Source organism: Diadema antillarum, unplaced genomic scaffold, assembly GCF_040938485.1.
Source record: "Diadema antillarum isolate AM-2024a unplaced genomic scaffold, OU_Dant_1.0 seq00002296_RagTag, whole genome shotgun sequence".
NCBI lineage: Eukaryota > Metazoa > Echinodermata > Echinoidea > Diadematoida > Diadematidae > Diadema > Diadema antillarum.
The window spans coordinates 39,087-59,009 of NW_027272918.1; the positions used below are offsets into that span (position 1 = coordinate 39,087).

General features: G+C 38.4%; 1 pseudogene; it reads left to right on the plus strand.

The window, feature by feature from the left end:
- LOC139714491 (ribonuclease 3-like) overlaps window positions 1-15,274 on the plus strand; it is a 49,325-nt pseudogene extending 34,051 nt beyond the window's left edge.
- The last annotated feature ends 4,649 nt before the right edge of the window (window positions 15,275-19,923 follow it).

The window sequence follows — 19,923 nt, forward strand, 5'->3', positions numbered from 1 at the left end:
CGGAAGTGAAACAAAAATCATGTAGTATGACATAATCGTGTGAAAAGAAAACTAAATATTCTTAAATTTGTCTACTTGTACATGTAGTAAAAATTATGACAGCAGACTGACTCAATGGAAGGTAGATGAAAGGAAAGGAGCGGTCACATGTGACCAATTATATTCAAATACTGCACGTCAAGATCGCACCAAACTAACGAGTCGTGTTTGTTTGTTTGTTTGTTTTAATTTAATTAGCACCACCGAACAAAGCAACATATGCATGTCTTCTAAAAGCAAAACAAACAGGAAGCGTGACCCTTGCCAGCACTAGCAATTTTCTGCCTTCAAAAGGGTCGCCAATGATAAAGACAAATCAACCACAATGAAAACGCGATTTGTAAATGTGTGGATTCGCCACCGCTCCTGTTACATGCACACGGTCATGGCGTGTGGATGCCATTGCGTAATGCGTGCACCATACACATGTACATGTACACCATACGTGCAATTATTGTATTCGCCATCTTGAAAGACGTACTGGTAAACAAACCCGAGCGAAAAGCTTTGTTTTTCGGCTCCATATGCTGAGCTCCGAGGAAGGTGCCCGGGAAATTTGACTCTCTCAGTGAGCCAATCGGAAGGCGATGGGGTTGCTAGAGGCGGAGCTTAACATCGATTGGCACCATTGTACAGATGGGTGATTCTCCCCATCGCCGCTCGGACATTGTCTTTGAGAAAGAGGTGAATCTTCAAAGCCTGTTTTCTCGCAATTTTGTCAGGCTAACAACTTAAAAAGTGCATTTTATTTCTCTTTCTATGCCCACTTATGGTGCCGAAGAATACAAGTGTTTTATATCAATGCAAAGCTTAGGAAATGGGCAATGTGATTCAGTGAAAAAATGAATTTTCAAAATTCCCGACTTTTCCCTGAAACCGTTGTCACCGGTTACATATAGTTTGGGTTGAGACCTAATTTCAAGTTTCTAACATTTTTTGGTGAGATAATGAGAAAACTCTTATGAAATATGAAAGAGCATGTGATTCTATGAGGAATTCAACACTCATTTGCTGAAAATCGGTTTTGAAATTGCTGAGATATCCAAAACAGAGCGAATCTAATAAAGTGTGGGACCCACCTTTTATTACGATCGCTTTGTTTTACTTTGTTTTTGGATGTTTCAGTCATTCCAAACCCGATTTTCATCAAATAAACTTTGAAGTCTTCTTAAAATAGTATGTTCTGTACTATTTCATTAGTGTTTTCTTGGTATCTCACAAAAAATTGAAAGCCCAATTCTTTTTTCTTCAAGTCTCCTGCATCTTTTGACACCAAATTTGTGACGCCCGGGCGCTCGGTTCCGAAGTTGCGCATAAATATGTATGTACATTTCAGACCAAAAATTGCTCAAAAACATGAATTCATGTACAATTTCAATGCAAACTGTGCTTACAGGCAAATTTCATAAAAGCATGATTATTTGGGGGTTTTATTGATTAAAATCAATCAATAGCATATTTTCTTGTTCGAAACAATGTCGCAGACAAGTTTCATCTAAACAATAATGAAAAACATAAAGTCAAAAAAACAAGGAAATACAAAAGAAATTCAAAAAGCAATAAAATACTTAAGAAATTTTTTCTGATGGCAAAATGTTTTTCTCTTTTATTTGCTCAGGACACTGAAAAGAATATTTACACAAAAAAAGCCCATTTTGAGCTTTATTTAGTGATTTATACCAAATTGTCTGATTTCATGCATCATTATGCATAAATTACCATAATTTAGCATAAATGATAATTTTCTTAAAATTTTACTTCATGGTACTTTAGATTACATCATAGGCAATGTGTGTGCCAATTTTCATTGCGATCGCGCGGTCGACAGCCGAGATCTGGAGGGGGGCCTGGGAGGCCCCTCCAGCTCTATGATCTACCTAAATAGCCCGGCCTAGTTAGGGTTAAGCACATGGCAGGATTTGAACTTGGGAGCTCTGTTTGAAAGTCAAGACTATGATCCATTATGTCAAGGTGCAAACAAAAGGCCCAGTGTGAACTAAGTGAGATATGATATAAATTCAAGGCTTAACACTTTTTGCCTCAGATACCACATAGAATGAGGTCACAACTCCGATTCATATCCCATAAGAGATTTCGTTTTACTTGTTGTAAGTAGCAGGGTGCAAACATGATGTGGTCTATCCCATACTCTGGAAACAGGCAAGAATTTTACTGATCCCCGTAGTTCACTGTAGGTGACTACAATTTTATAGTAGTAGAGGTGTGAATTTTCTTCAATTTGTCACTGCTGATGTGTAATTTAACAAAAGTGTCGGAAAAAATAATTTCTTTAACAAATTAATTCATTCATGCCTTGTCCCCTTTGGACTTCTTAACATAACAATGTCAGAATTTTGGAGCTTGGGTACTTGTTTCAAATTCATCGTGTCACTGCCGTCAACCAGGGATAGCCAGCCTGGTGGTAGTGTCGCTGCCCGCAAAGCAGGAGATGCGAGGTTTGAGTCCTGTGGTTCCTTTTTTCTGTTCTTTTTTGTTGACATGTTTGTTGAATTACAGATCAGCAGTTGCGATCTTACAAATTTAATTTGTACAGTTAGACAGATTGAAGAAAATTAACACCACAACCTTCACCCCTCTGATTAACCCGTATGTGAATGTGAATGCCGATCTACTCAATAATCCGTAACAGAAATGGCTGGAACAATGACATCATTTGTTTAGCTTATCATAGCCTGTGAACTCTAACCTGATATCCCACAGCCCTTCGCATTACTTCCTGTTACTGATATTTCCATTTGGATTGTATTCACTTCGGAGGTTTACAGCAGGCTGCTGACAGAATAGGTCTACATCTATGTGAGATCAAACACTGCTGGAATGAACAAATACTATGCCTCATATTTGTATATTTTTGTTATATTTGGAGCTACCTGTGGCATTTGCTAGTAATCTCTAGGATGCGAATAACCATGTCATGAAAAAGGTACAAGTGCAACAATACTAATAGATTAAACAAAGTATTATCATCATATGTAAAATCATTCTGATTTGCTTTCGGTGTAAAACTTCTTCCCACCTAATTAAATTTTCATGTTTCAGCAGCTGTGTTGTCTTGCTAGACTTAAACTCAAAAGCACAAAAACAGCCATGTAAACCTCTTTTTTGTTTTATATATCTTTCAGGTATAAATCAACTTTACCGCATCATGTCCAAGAAAGCGACAGATGATGACATACGATCTCATGTCAAGAACTATGAGCGGCTTGAGTTCCTGGGTGATGCTGTGATTGAATTCCTCTCTAGCACACACCTCTACCACCTGTTCCCTGACCTTGAGGAGGGAGGGCTGGCCTCCTACAGGGTAGCCCTGGTCCAAAATCAGCACCTCTCAGTCCTTGCCAAGGTTTGTAATGTCCTGTTTCACTTTGACCATACTTTTCAAGGAAATATCATGATTCCATATTGGGGGGGGGGGGGCATTTTGTGTGCGCCCCCTCGATGTTTCGCATGATTATTTCGCAGTGCGTTATGCTCTCGCCACGACGTTTTATGACTTTTTTATTTCAAGTATCACACAACTTTTGAGACCAAATTTGTCGCTCTCGGGCGTACCGTTTTGAAGCCACGCCCCTTTGAATAAAATTCGTTGACCCAAAAATTGCTCAAAAACATGATTTTGTGTACAAATCCAATGTAAATTGTGTTTTTGAAATTAATTCATATAAAAATAAACGTTTTTATTTTCAATGGCTGATATTGATTTATTTTAGCCCGATTATACGTTGAAAAGTTTTTGCGACAAATTTTGACGAAAAAACAACAAAAACAAAAAGTGAAAAACAAAGAAATACATAAGAAATTCAATAAACAATAAAATGCATTAGTAATGATTATGAAGCCAAATTTTTGCATTAATATTATTGTTGAGGATATTGAAAAGAATGTGTCCACCAAAAATTAGAAGTCTTGGAGCTTTATTTCTTTTATTCATAGGCAAAAAAAAAAAAAATTTGCATAAATTAGCATAAATTGATTAATATGAAATACATAAATTAAGATCTGAAAAATCTAATGATACAGTCTTGTAGATTACATTGGCCTCTACCTTAGTGCAAATTTTAATCCATGACGGAGATCTGAAGGGGTCCCCGCCCCCCGTGGTTTCAAGTCCCTCAAAAAAACCTGGTGGGATTAGGGTTGAGACTCATTGAGGTGGCATTATACTACCCCCAAAGATTGATATTGTTCATAGATTGGTGAAATTTTTTTATTTCAAGTAAAATCTTACTCTTTATGTGCCACGTTCGCATGTCTGACTCAGTTGACAGCATGCCAACTTCGCATATTCTGCTCAAACGCACTAATTTACCTAATCCAATCGATAAATCGCCAAATGCCGTGGTACAATGAAAGCGTTTCTCATGCTTCCGTTCCTCTCACATATAGCTTACATTTCATGTAGTGATTGACTATCGACAGGTGTTCTCTACTGGATTTGAGAGTAATTTCTAAGTTTCTGTCATTGTTTTGTGTGCAAAAGTCATGCCTTTGCAGTAATGTAACTACTGGTCATGTGAAAGAAAAACAATCATAGATTTGTCATACAATGATACATCAAAGCAAAGCTTGGCACTTTCTCCACAACTTTACTCACTATTTGCCTCAGGTCAACAGAAATCTAAAGAAGTTACATAGACTTGAAAAACAGAATGTTTTCTCAAAGCATGAAACCGCTAGTGTCTCAGAATAATGTGGCACAAAGGGGTTTTCCACCATGGCACATGAAGAGTTAAAGTTTATCCATTATCAAGGAGAAACTTTTCTTAAGAGGTAAAGGAGCAATGATGCCAGTATCGTATTATGTCTGGCTTATGTCTGTCTGACTTTACCCTATCGCCAGACATTCTGAAGCCGCCGCATACTCTTGCAAGCTAACATGATTGGGGCATGAGTACACTCCCTTTGAAACCAAGCAAGGTTCATGCACATACAAGGGTGCAAAGACAACTTGGACATATATGCTAATGTTTTCTCAATGATGTGCTGTGCCAGGCCCACAGTACAGCTGGTTTGAAGATTATTCCTGCCCAGTGGTACTACAGTGCATATGCACTATACTATATTGTATTACTAGAGAAGGTTCTAATAGACTAATGATGCTTGTCCAACCAACAAGTATGGTGCAGCACACCTGCATATCTAAGGTGCTACCTCTCTCTATTCAGACCCCCTACACCTCTGTAACGATTTACAAGTTTAAAAACAAACAAACAGATAAACATACATTAAAAATGGATATTGCTAATGTTGTGCTGTAAAACCAGAAATTTTTGTGTGCACACATTTTTTTTTGGCGAATTTCGTGAGGAGCCAAGATTCACAAAATTGAAATGCTCACAAAAGTTCTTCTCAGCACTATATACATTGAATGCCAGTAGCAATTCGCAAAAAGTTCTTGTTGTGGATATTTCTGGTTTTACAGTATTCATACAGTCTTTATTGAATAGCAATTTCATAGTCAAGAGTTAAAGATATCACTAGACCAGTCAACAGTGACATAACTCTAGGCTGACACTTAGATTTTATATACTAATCTCATACACAGAAGCTAGATTTGGACAAGTATATGCTGTATGCCCATGGGCCCGACCTCTGTCGACCCTACGATCTTCGACATGCAATGGCCAACTGCCTTGAGGCAGTGATGGGGGCGCTTTACCTTGAGGCGGGGCTTGATCATGTGAGGATGATCTTCGGCAAGCTGCTCTTTGAGAATGAACACCTTCAACAAATATGGCTTCTACATCCGAGAGACCCACTGCAGGTATTGGCTGGAATTCTATAAACTCTTGAATCTCAGTACAATGTTTGTTATGTTACACTTTGCAGATCAGCCCACTTGCATGCAAAGTAGAAAGAAGGGGTCCCATGTCAGAGTTTTGGGGTACGCTCCAGAATACATTAAACATGAACACCCAATCAGCAAGGATAGTTTGAATTATGTTTGCATTGGCTTATTTTGTAATGCACAGTGGAGTGTATTAAATAGTAGCGCCACCATATAAATATCCTTTATAATTATCATTACATGTATCTTTTTCTGTTAAAACTACATTTTTTATCCAAAAATTATATTTCAAAACTGTTCTTTTGCTGTCTTTATTAGTGTGAAAGTGACTAAAATATGATGGATGATTGAGAAAAATGTCAAATCTCTGGAAAAATTTGAATGATATTTGATTATTTGTTGAAATTTGTGAAAAACTGACAATGTGTAAATTTACCCCTAGTAAATTAAACCATTTAGTACATAATGCAGTGGAGATATCTTTTCGAAAATTTGTAATGCCTATCACAGCTCAACTGCATCTATTGGCCCGAGTTCTCAAAGGTAGTTGAAATTATTGTTAATATCATTATTATTATTATTATTATTATTATTATTGTTATTAGTATTATTTTTTTTATTATTATTATCATCATCATCATCATCATTTTCTATTCGTTGTTTTTGCCATTGTCGTCATCATCATCATTACAACAGAAATGAAGGAAATGAGTTGCTAGAGCTGTAACTTAGCCCAAACTCTCTTCTGTCTTTGATGAGGAGAAATAAAAAAAACTGAGGAAAATCAAACTGTAACAGTTCATTTGTTCAAGGCATATCAAGACTGCACAATTCCACAGCTACTTGCAAGTATAATGTGTTCAATATGGTTGTATGTGTCTCTCTTCCCTGATGTAGTCTGACTTCCCTGAGACTGACAGACATCTGATTGAGAGTTCTGCCACATTAAAGGTAATGAGTCAAGGAGAATAAGAGCTCTGTCAGATGATAGAAAAAATCTCTCTTGTGATCATCTTTGTGAATCGTGTTGGTTATCTTGATGCCAGTTTTGCTTCATTGTGAATCAAACTTGCAAAACGCATGCTAGCTGGTGTAGTGCAGGCAGATTCTGTTACATTTTGCACAGTCAGGGGGAATGAAATGTAGGGTCAAGATAAGCTCCACCTCCACAGTCATGTTATGGGGTCAAGCCTTTCAGACAAATTGAGCAAATCAAGAATGTGAATATCTTCTGCACCTTGATTTGCTAATCAAGATTTAAGAATCATGATTACAGTAATTTGCTGTATGATGCAAGAAATATCTCAATTACAATCATGATTCCTCTGTTAAATTGTGATTACAAGAGACTTTTCTTCCATCTAGAGGGCGGTAAGTGCACTGTGTTTCAATTTGAAGAAATTTAATGACATTGCTGAATGATGTACTCTGCTTCTCCCCTATATCCCAGATTAGATACGTCAGGCAGACTTTTCTGATTTCTAGTATTTGACTTTGTCTAATATCCAAGTTATTAAACAGAAAACAGAAGATGAATTACTAGTATGGCAGAATTTTGGTAGATCATGATTGGGCATTGAAGGCAAAAGTAAATAGATATTTAACATCAGAAAATTACTGGTACCTTTCATTGGATACAAACTAGACGACGAAGAATAAAAAATGAAAGATTTCTATTACTATCTGAAATCTTTCAATTTTATATTGATTACGCTCCCAGAATATTTATGATATCTCAACACAGTAGGGGTATGATTTCAGACAGCAGAGTTTGAATTTTGATAATATTGTTAGTTGTCTCCAGTCTGTAAATAAATCATGTTAACGTGTGTTGTTGTTGTTGTCATCGTCATGAGTGGAATTGCAAAATTCTATCCCCAAATATAAATCAAAATCACACAATTTCAGCCCAAAAGTAATGTGAAGATTAACGTGTTTGTAGATGTATGAACTGTTAAAAAGGTATCCAAGGTGATGTACTTGTAGACTCCTCTGAGGGTGTTTAACTGTGTTTTGATAGAAACTGACCAACTTTGAGAAGGACACTGGTATCCACTTCCGTCACATTCGTCTCCTGGCCAGAGCCTTCACCCAGAGGACTGTAGGATACACCAACCTCACCAGGTCTGTTCACATTAGGCTCACATCTCGATGAGTATTGTTTATTGTCTTTTCAAATCATAAATCTGGAGCAAATATTACGATGACTGTCTTCCTGGTCATTTCTTGAATCAGATTATGATCATAGTGTAGTGCTGTGTTGATCTGAATTGAAGCCACCAACCCCATTTGCCTTCATTACAGTACAACAGAGTGTGTGACAACAATCTAATTGCCAATCTTATTGCAGTTTGACCACTGTGGTTCATATACCATCTGTCGATGATGTGGTTAATAAGTGCAGGACATTACAGATATGCCCTGTCCCATTTCTAAAGCCAGAAAATGCACTTTGTGTCCTTTTTTTGTCGAGCCCACCAGAGGTGAGGGGAGACTAAGGGATATATCGCCTGCGGCGTCTGTCTGTCCGTCGTCCGTCCGTCCGTCGTCCGTCCGTAACGCTACAAAAACTTCAATAACTCTTTACTCTGGGCTTCAATTGCAATCAAACTTCAAGGGAAGAGGGGTCATACAAAGTTTCACATTTTACCATATATGAAGGTCACCTCAAGGTCAAAGCTCACAGGCAGGGGTCAATGAACTTAAGGGCCCAATGTTAAGTTTTTATGGCGCGTTTCTATCATGGGTCATAACTTTTGATCCATAACTCCATTTGTCCCCAAACTTGGATGGTAGATGTCCCTTGGGGAGTGGATGGTCACCACAAGGTCAAAGGTCACAGGGAGGGGTCAACGAACTTTTACAGCTCATTGTTAAGTTTTTATGGCGCGTTTCTATTATGGGTCATTACTTTTGATCCATAACTCCATTTGTGACCAAACTTAGATGGTAGATGTCCCTTGGGGAGTGGATGGTCACCACAAGGTCATAGGTCACAGGCAGGGGTCAACGAACTTTTAGAGCCCATTGTTAATTTTTTATGGCGCGTTTCTATTATGGGTCATAACTTTTGATCCATAACTCTATTTGTCACCAAACTTGGATGGTAGATGTCCCTTGGGGAGTGGATGGTCACCACAAGGTCAAAGGTCACAGGCAGGGGTCAACGAACTTTTACAGCCCATTAAGTTTTTATGGCGCGTTTCTATTATGGGTCATAACTTTTGATCCATAACTCCATTTGTGACCAAACTTAGATGGTAGATGTCCCTTAGGGAGTGGATGGTCACCACAAGGTCAAAGGTCACAGGCAGAGGTCAACGAACTTTTACAGCCCATTAAGTTTTTATGGCGCGTTTCTATTATGGGTCATAACTTTTGATCCATAACTCCATTTGTGACCAAACTTAGATGGTAGATGTCCCTTAGGGAGTGGATGGTCACCACAAGGTCAAAGGTCACAGGCAGGGGTCAACAAACTTTTAGAGCACAATGTTAAGATTTTATGGCGCGTTTCTATTATGGGTTATAACTTTTGATCCATAACTCCATTTGTGACTAAACTTTGATGGTAGATGTCCCTTGGGGAGTGGATGGTCACCACAAGGTCAATGATCACAAGCATGGGTCAACAAACTTTTAGAGCCATATGTTAAGTTTTTATGGTTTTTTTCTATTACGGGTTATAACCTTTGATCCATAGGTCCGTTTGTGACCAAACTTGGATGGTAAATGTCCCTTGGGAGTGGATGGTCACCACAAGGTCAAAGGTCACAGGCAGGGGTCAACAAACTTTAAGGGCCCAATGTTAAGTTTTTATGGCACGTTTCTTTTTTGCCATAAATTTTTGCCCTTTTATATCTCGTATATCTCTTTTTTTATCTGTTATATCCCATTCGCGTACAATTTCTTGTACGGGAATGGGCGAGACAGATTATGGCACTTGCCTTGTGTTTTGTTTGTATTGTTTTTGAGCATTTGTTATACCAGATACACCAAGGCCTTGGAAATAGCAGAAAGCAGTCTGCCTGCATAAAATAGCTTCTTTCTTTTCTGAATATTACATAAAACAATATCAGCTAGTTATATTTTTCTCCATTTGTCTATGTATGGGTTACAGACCCATATCGATTTTGGATAAAGATATTTTGACCTTGTAAAAGGAAAGGATGGATAACAAAACATCAAATGATAACACAAAGCTAGGAACTCTTTCATTTGTGACTACAGTGTACTTCTCCTCTCTATCCTGTTGCTTGTATCTGACAGGGGCTCCAACCAGCGTCTAGAGTTCCTGGGTGATTCTGTGCTACAGCTGGTGGTGTCCACTTACCTCTACAAACACTTCCCTGACCATCATGAGGGGCACTTATCAGTAAGTTCTTCTTCTGCTTTAGAAAACAAGATTCCAAGTAGAACTTTCCCCAAATATATATGTGGACTGAGTAAATGCAGCAATATAAGTATAGGAAACTAGTAAAGTGGACGAAAATTGGACAGTCCATACAAAAGTTATGACTTTCTAAAAGTTTTGGTGCTGCTTCCATTGCTGGATGAGAAGACTACAGAAGTTTGTGACATCACTGCAGAGCGATGATACAGTGCACTCCCAATAATCAGAACAGCTTGTAGTGAGAGCCCTAATTAAGTGCAGCAGAATTCAATGTAACATACTTTTCACATTTTATTTTCACCACTTGATCGGAACCAAAAACCACTTCATCAGGACAGATTTTGAATGTAACACTTTAATTATTGCAACTGATTGACACATTGGCCCACATCGACATAAATAAACACTGACTTGATCAGTGTTTTTCTGGTAGTAGCCGTGATTGTTCTTATAATGACTCCAACAATACACACTTGCAGTGACACACACAAGCTGTCCCATGGGCTCTTGTGCATAGAATTAATAAATAATTAAGTTTCTTGTTTCCTGTCCCTTTTTTTGTCCAGCTCTTGAGGAGCTCTTTGGTAAACAACAAGACCCAGTCCATTGTGGCTGGGGACCTGGGTCTAGTGGACTACATCATTGATACTCAGGACAGGTATAGGAATGAGAAGAGTATTCCAATGAAGATTATGGCTGACTTAGTGGAAGGTAAGTAAAGAGACCAAGGGAAACAAAACTGATAGTCTAGTCTCAAGACTTGTCTTCAGCATAACCAAAACACTGGTTTTAGCATAGCAAAACAAACAAACAAACAAACAAACAAAAACAAATACAAAACCAAAACAAAACACCAAGTCCCGCCTGATTAGGGTTAAAGTCTGCTCATTCAGAATCTGCCCTTAACTAAAAATCCATATCTGGTGACTTTTTGTTGGTTTAATGTGGGTCACATATGTCTGCTGAAATTGATAAATGTATATACACTACCAGACAATCTCAATTCTGAATTGTGAATACACTTACCAATCAAAGAAAATCCCCCACCCCCACCCCCTGGGGGGAAAATGTTTCATGCCTTCTTGTGTATTTGGTTTCACTCATCAATAGTTCTCTTTTACATGTCTATATTTACAACCTAAGTGCAAAATTTGCAGCATGTGCATTATAAAGCTTGTATTATTATCATCATTATCAGCACAATTTTTTGCATTGTTATTATTGATAGTAGTGATGGTAGCAATAGTAGTCGTAGAAGTATTTATGTCAGTATTTTTTTATTTGTATTTGAGATAAGTGAGTGAAAAAAATGCAAAATGTGATGAATTCATATTGTGATTTGTCAGTTTGTTGACATTTCAATTTTGTTTCTTTTCACAAAAGTTTGTAATAGTGTGAACAGATAATTCCTTGAATTGTGATGATGAACTGTAGACCATGTACAACCTACATTAAATGAATAATTGTATTTTATTTTAATTCCTAAAAATTCCCTGAAGATAGTTTATGAATATAGTAGGTAAAATAAGTTCTAGCTTGTCTTGTTCATTATTTTTGTTTTCAGCCTTGATTGGTGCAATGTACGTCGACCATGGACTTACTGCAGTAGAGACATTCTGTAGTGTAGTCTTCTACCCAAGGCTCAAGGTATTTATCAGACACTAGTAATATAATGTCTTCATGATTTTTGTGTGTCTATGCCTGTACATTTGTGTATGTATGGCCCTGTATCACAAAATCCTCTAAATAGTCTTATTGATTGATTTTCCAGTAAACCTGAAAGACCCAGTAGTGTGGGAAGACCATTCAATGGGAAAGTTTGACTGACTTGGATAAATTTGGAAATCCCTGGTACAGCTTCACATGCAGTACACAAAAAAGAAATACATGTAGAGCCAATAATTCTTGACTGAAGTTGAGGTTACCAATGAGCATACACATTGGCACACATGTTAGCTAGCAGGCAGTTCTATTATAGCAGGCCTGCTTGAATGATTTTTACATGTACCCTAGTGGACAGTGAATGAAGAGAGATTCAATCAGGCCTACCTTTGCTTCTTTCCCCAGGCTGCCAGGTGTTTAAAACTCACAATTTTAGTCAACTTAAATGTGTAAGGGTTAAACTTTTAATGTTCTTTAACAAAGATACCCTTTCTCTGGGGAAGCATGAAAGGAAGTTTACGTAGGGTCTCTCACATGTTTTTAGACCCATTTTCTTTTCTGACTCAGTAGTTGGTTTTATGCATTCCTGCTTGCTTATTTTTCCATCATTAGGTCATGTGTTGAATTATTTATGAAAACTATGCTAAAAGTCACTTTTAGAATTAGACCAGCATTAAAAAGAAAAAGAAAAAAACAAATAAATGAAAATATACAGTGTACATGTATATCTTGTGGTCATTTGTTGGTTTTGTGATTTGGGGTCACATGCATGACGCAAATCTCTCGTTTGAAGAGGCTACACCCCAGTAAATAATGCCAGTGCATATCTTGGCAATCAATGACTTAAAGTCAAAGATATAAAACACCTGTTTCTTGACCCTGGCCTAATCTAAGCATCAGTCATCGCCACAGCGCCACAGAAGGGGGGGGGGGGGGGGGATGGCACCGCGAGAGGAGGAGATTGTTTTGGTTTTGGCATGGGCCATGTAGCTCCATGGTGCGTGTGTGTGTGTACGTGTGTGTGTGTGAGTGTAGACATTCAGCGTATGCAGACAGAGCATGCCTGTACTGTAGTGACCGGAACTATTGTCATTCCATTTTGCTCTCCCCTTCTCCCTCCCCCATCTCTCCCCCCTCTCCCTCCTCTCCCTCCCTCTCTCCCCCTCTCGCTCTCCCTCTCTCTCTCCCTCTCTCTCTCTCCCTCTCTCTCTCTCTTTCTCAATGATCCAGTCAGCAGGCTGATTGTAACCAGGGAGGTAGTCTCACCTCCCCGTTGTAACTCACTGTCAAATAGCACATTGTCAGCACCGGCAAACTGGCAATGCTCTCCTTCTTATTCCTGTATTTTCGTTATTTACGGGTCGATTTTTTTCGTTCGAAATGTAAAATGGATGACCATAGAATTTCTCAATAGAATATAAAATTGAAAACTTTAGAAAGGATAGAGAAAATTGAGTTCACTTTGAATGGTCTGCCACAGGTAGATATCCTTATGCTCTTACGTAATACGACAGCTGCTTTCTCAATGAAGAGGTAGTCTCACCTCCCCGTTGTAACTCACTGTCAAATAGCACATTGTCAGCACCGGCAAACTGGCAATGCTCTCCTTCTTATTCCTGTATTTTCGTTATTTATGGGTCAATTTTTTTCGTTCGAAATGTAAAATGGATGACCATAGAATTTCTCAATAGAATATAAAATTGAAAACTTTAAAAAGGATAGAGAAAATTGAGTTCACTTTGAATGGTCTGCCACAGGCAGATATCCTTATCATGCTCTTACGTAATACGACAGCTGCTGGAGTCATCAAACTCTGGCTTGGCCTCCAGGTTTGTCACGCCTGAGCAGAGAGTTTATTTGCAATGGACAAGTACTTCGACTCCCAACTCCCAAACGACAAATATACCCACCCCACTTTGGGTAAACCCAGTTGGGGACTCGCCTCAAACGAGGGATTGACGGCATGTGTATGTTTGTGCTCTCACTAGGGTCCCTGTAATGTTCATTGTCAGTGTAACATTTCATCAAAACTCCCATTCCTTTGCTTTTTAAATAAAATAGTTACTTCACAAATAACTTAATCCACAAAGCCCACATTAACCTCTCAAAAAACTAAAATGTAAGCAATTACAAGCATTAGCAATTCTCAACAATCAGATGTTACCCATTGCATTAAGGTGATTGTCAAGTCAAAATGCTAGTACTTGCATGAAAACTTTTCGTCAAATTTGAGTCTTGCACATTATATGCGCATTATTTCTTGCGTATGTCACAGTAGTTCATTGTTGTAGTTATAGAGCCTACCACTCAGCATAGTATATCAGCAACATTAACTGCAAGGTATGAATTGCTCTCAAAACATTGTTGGTCTTGAAGCAGGAGTTTAATACAGTATGGAGGCATTGTAAAATGGAATTTTCATATATTACAGAATTTATGATGCATCAGTGATGCTATTCAACCAACTGTATTCTTGTCTATGTATTACCACCATTTACCAGGTTTTCATCGAGACTCAAGACTGGAACGATGCCAAGTCTCAGCTCCAGCAGTGTTGCCTGACTCTCAGGGTGGAAGGACAGGAACCAGACGTCCCCAGCTACAAGGTCATCAGTCAGAGTGGACCAACAAACTCACGACAGTATTCGGTGGCAGTCTATTTCCGTAGCAAGCGCATGGCAACAGGCACTGCCTCCAACATCCAGGACGCTCAGATGGAGGCAGCAAAGAATGCCCTCAAGAAGGGAAATTTCCCTCATTTGTGGTTCCAGCGGAAATGCCTGATGAGAAGGCGGCAGCAGGAAACAGTCAACAGAGAAGACAAGGATAGGAATGAGGGGAGCCTTACAATAGGGGAGCATGGAGAGAATGAACAAGGAGGCAGAGCAGGAGGAGAAAAAGGAAGTAATGCTGAATTGAGACCACAAGATAACCATGGACAAAGGAGGCATGATGCAGATGGAAGGGAGAGGCAGCACTCGGAGAGAACATCGGATCCAGAAAGGATGAGAAGGGGTGATGGAGGATACAACAGGACTGGAAGAAGTGATGGAAGGGGTGCAGGGTCAAGAAGTAGCTCTAGATCTGAGAAAGGGATAGGTGAAAGACATACAAGTAGGAGGTCCAATAGTAGGTCTAGAGAGAGGAGTGAACAGAATAGATTGAGGGAAGAAAGGAGTGTGATGAACAACAGAGGAAGAACAAATGAAAAGATGGAAGAAAGAAGTAGAATTGGTGGCAATGTGGGAGGGAGGGAAGATAGAAGTAGAGAAAGGAGACAAGATAGAGAGAGAAGTGATGGAGGTCGATTAAGAGAGGAGAGAGAAGAGTGGAGGAGAGATCAAAGGAGGGATGGAAGAAGTGGAAGATAGCAGTTCCCTGTCTGAGTGAGATCAAAGGAGGGATGGAAGAAGTGTAAGATAGCAGTTCCCTGTCTGAGTGAGATGTCTATGGTTATAGTTGGGAGATTGACAAGTCGGTGTAAAAAAAGGAGATGAAAGAAGGCATTGAAGTGAAGTGATGACTGACCTGCCTGTCACATCTTTATTGATCCCACAAGGCTAGAAGGGATTGAAGACAAGTAAGAATTGTGCAAAGGTTTAACTAATAAGAGAGAAATTCATGGACAAAGAGTGTGACTTTCTCACAGAACTCTAGATCAGATTGTTCTGAAATGCATAATTGTGTTAATTTGACAGTCCTGTTGTAATGGTAATGTGTATATTTATTTGAAGGATGATATGTTACCATTTTTTACCATCCAAATGCTTAAAATCAGCCTGCATTATTTATAAGCACTATACATTGTATCCTAATTTCCAAAAACACTGGCTACTTAGTTAAGTGCTAGATCATTCAACCAACATTTCGTGCAATATGCCAGTTTTGTCTTACAGTGAACTCTGCATTCTAAAGACAACAGAGCATAATATGTTAGATAATTCACTGAGTCAATAAAAAATGAAATGTTTCAATTTACCATATTCTCCAGTGATAAGGCTGCACTATCTTTAACAGAAATAAAGCAGTGAAGTCGGGGTGAGGTCTATACGCTAGCACGAGCAAATTATCATCTTTCCAAGTCAGATAATCACCTGCCTAACCTACACACATAATCATGTATGGGACTATGCAATGTGCCAATGAGCAACGGGGTATCGACCACTGAATTGATCACAGACAATGCTATGTTCTGTAGTCGAGTGACTTTTTTTATCATTACTTACTTATCACTGATGCTGGTACCAATTTTGAGGACATTTAAAAATGTGTATTGAAAAAAAAAAAATCACTCATCTAAAAAATGTGTGTAAAAGAAAGCACAGCGCAGGAGTAAGTTGGTGTGCCTAGCCATAGCGGCGATTGCAATCCTGCACACATAACACAATAACACTATCTGATGCAATACTCAGCTTTTTATTGTACAGTGTGTATGAGTGTACACATGCACAGTCATTCTTCACAGTAGGGTCCTACACACAAACAGGTTTTTGGGTTTGTTTTTTTACAGCCAGGATGCGGCTTATCTGACGACGTGACTTTAATGCTGGTGAATACGATACATTCATAGCCTTACAAATGTTATTCCTCTGTGTGCCAGAAGTGAAATACACAGTGAGTCAATGCATTTTTCAGGATTGGCAGAGGGAGGGGGGGGGGGGGGGCAGTTGGCTGTATTGTCACACTGTTAATGCTCTCACAGCAAACTTAAAGTGTGGTGATAAATATTGACAAAGCTAAAAAAAGTATTTGGCAGCCTTTAATATCCTATGTTCACAATATAAAGATTGTTGCATTGAAAACTCATTTTTTAGTGAATTCTTTCATAGGTTCATACTTGCCAGCCTTCTGCATTTTTATGCCTCTGCCCAAAGTTTGCCGGAAGCATTATGTTTTTTCTTAGTGATTCTGGTGCTGTAAAGAAATATAAATAAATGAATGAATTGAAAAAAATCAAACTTAAAAATGCATTGGGAAGGGCCTATAGATTTTATGATCTCTGTAAAGAAAACCATGTGCCAATGTGTAGCTAAAAAACAACTACACACTTGTATTCTTGTATTTATTCTGCTTTGTACTTGTCATTTGCCATAGAATGCAGTAATATGTGACCCGACCCCAAAGTACCATAGTGAAGTTGCAGTCGTATGTAAGTCAAGATATATGCAAAGTGACGTGATTTGCCGGAAGAAAAAGAAAATTAATTGTTCACAAGGCAAAAGTGTTCTCTATCTCCTAACCAGAGTTGCAAAGTGTTTAGAAATACAACTCCTTGCTTTGCACAGGGAAACCTTGTAATAAGCTGCTTGGTAACACTCAAATTTTGTTTTACATGTATCAGCTATCTCATATCAGGGATAAAAACAACAGAACATAAAAAAAGAAATGAGATCTAAAAAATAATTGCCATGTAAAGGGACAAATTCAGCATTCTCAATTTTCAGTTACATAATATGTGTACTGTACATTGTATTTAGCTGGTCTCTTAGTGTGTTTACGACGTGCTGGTTATACAGTTTTAATGAGGAAAAATCTGGGGTCCCATGACCTCACCATAGCAGCGTTTCCCTGTACCATGCAAAGTAGGGTTGTAGGGTAATTACCCCCTGGACCTAGCCTTAATCCTAATCCTACATAATCCTAACCCTAATCTTTAACTCTAATCTTATCACTAACCAGTACAGTGTATTTATTTAGCAGGGGGGGGGGGGGGGGGTAATTGCCCTGATTATGTTATGTACACTTTACAAAATTGGGAAAATTCAAGTTTATTGACAAACACACCACAGAACAATTAGTTCATGCTTTTGTCATGTGCCACCTTGATTTTTGTAATGGATTGCTTTATGGACTGCCAGTCAAACAGATACAGAGATTACAATCAATCCAAAACTCTGCTGCACGAGAAGTATCCAAAATTAAAAAAAAAAAAACATGAACAAATTTCACCAGTTTTAAGAAGCTTTCACTGGTTTCCAGTGAAAAATTGGATTCAGTTCAAAATATTGTTGTAAGCATATGAATGTTTCTATATGTTTGCTCCACATTATTTTAGGGAGCTACTTCAAATCTACACACCAGAGAGGAACCTTCGCTCAAAAAATAAAGATCTATGGGTATTTGTTTTTCCAAAAAGAAGAACCAAATTTTACGGAGAACGAACATTTGCTTTTAATGCCCCTACCTTATGGAATAATTTACCTCAGAAATTAAGACAATTAAATCACTGATATCAATAGATTCAAGTCTGCCTTGAAAATGCATTTGTTTACAGTGTAAACAAACATGAAGCTCGGTATCATTACTGTAATTGGAACTGTATGTTTTTGAACCATAGGGACATTACACGTATAACTCTTGTGTTATGCGCTATACATGGTATAAGCGCTGTCAATTATCATTATTATTATTATTACAATGCAGGCCCTAAAAGTATTGCATGTGGAAATGTATGATTAGTGTCTAAATAGATACTTCAGTACATGCACAAAATGTGAAATGTGTTGAAATTAAACTGGCCAGAGAAATTTGCAGTTAATGTTATGTACCCTTCGATATCAAAGGATTTGGACTGAATGTGCCAGTGAAGATGATGTTATGATCATTACTTCATTGTATTTGTTCAATTAAAATCACTCTGTGAAGTACACAATACAGATGTATCAAAATTCTGTCCCACTCTCTTTTTTGTCCCCGCCGAACGAGTTCGAGCAGGGGACTATGAAACGGGCTCCGTACGTGTGTGTGTCCGTGTGTCCGTCCGTGTGTCCGTCCGTGTGTCCGTCCGTGTGTCCGTCCGTGTGTGCGTCCGTGTGTGATCAAAATGTTCAAAATGCTACTCCTTCGCCATTTCTAACCCGATTTTGATTCTGTTTGCTTTATATGATAGCACTACATGGGAGCTTTGAAACTTGTATACAGAATTTCAGTTTTGACCTTGACCTTTGACCTATATTGTACATTTTGCTTCAAAATGCTACTCCTTCGCCATTTCTAACCCGATTTTGATTCCGTTTGCTTTATATGATGGCACTAGGTAAGGGCTTCAAAACTTCTACACAGAATTTTGACCTTTGACTTCTTTGACCTTTGACCTTGATTTTTGACCTATATTGTACATTTTGCTACAAAATGCTACTCCTTCGCCATTTGTAACCCGATTTCAATTCCGTTTGCTTTAAGTGATGGCACTAGGTGAGGGCTTCAAAACTTCTACACAAAATTTTGACCTTTGACTTCTTTGACCTTTGACCTTGATTTTTAACCTGTATTGTTCATTTTGCTACCAAATGCTACTCCTTCGCCATTTCTAACCCGATTTTGATCCTGTTTGCTTTATGTGAGGGCACTAGGTGAGGGCTTCAAAACTTCTACACAGAATTTTGACCTTTGACCTTGATTTTTTTACCTATATTGTACATTGGCTACAAAATGCTACTCCTTCGCCATTTCTAACCCGATTTCGATTCCGTTTGCTTTATGTGATGGCACTAGGTGAGGGCTTCAGAACTTCTACATAGAATTTTGACCTTTGACTTCTTTGACCTTTGACCTTCATCTTTTTACCTATATTGTACATTTTGCTACTAAATGCTACTTCCGGCGGGGACATATATTACACACCGCGTAATTTCTACTTTTCCTTGTTTTAAATGGAATTCATGTTGATATACAATGTATAGAATTCTAGTACATTGTATGTAAACCCATGCTGCGAAATGTGCTTTACATAAAACATAGGTCATCTATGAAAGAGCCTGTTGTAGGCCCCTCATGGATTTCAGTTAGATTTGATGGTGGCAAAACGGTTGTGGTCTAGGATGGTGTAGGATAACTTGACATACTGGATGCCAATCACTATTCCTACAGGTATTTCTAGTCAAAACCTCCATTGAAAGGAGTTTATGTTTTTGTTGCAGTGGTTTGTCTGTCTGTGTCTGTGTGCAAAAGAATAAAAAAGTTTTGAATTGATTTTGATGAAACTTTACAGGAAAAGTTGATAACACAAGAAGCAGAACAT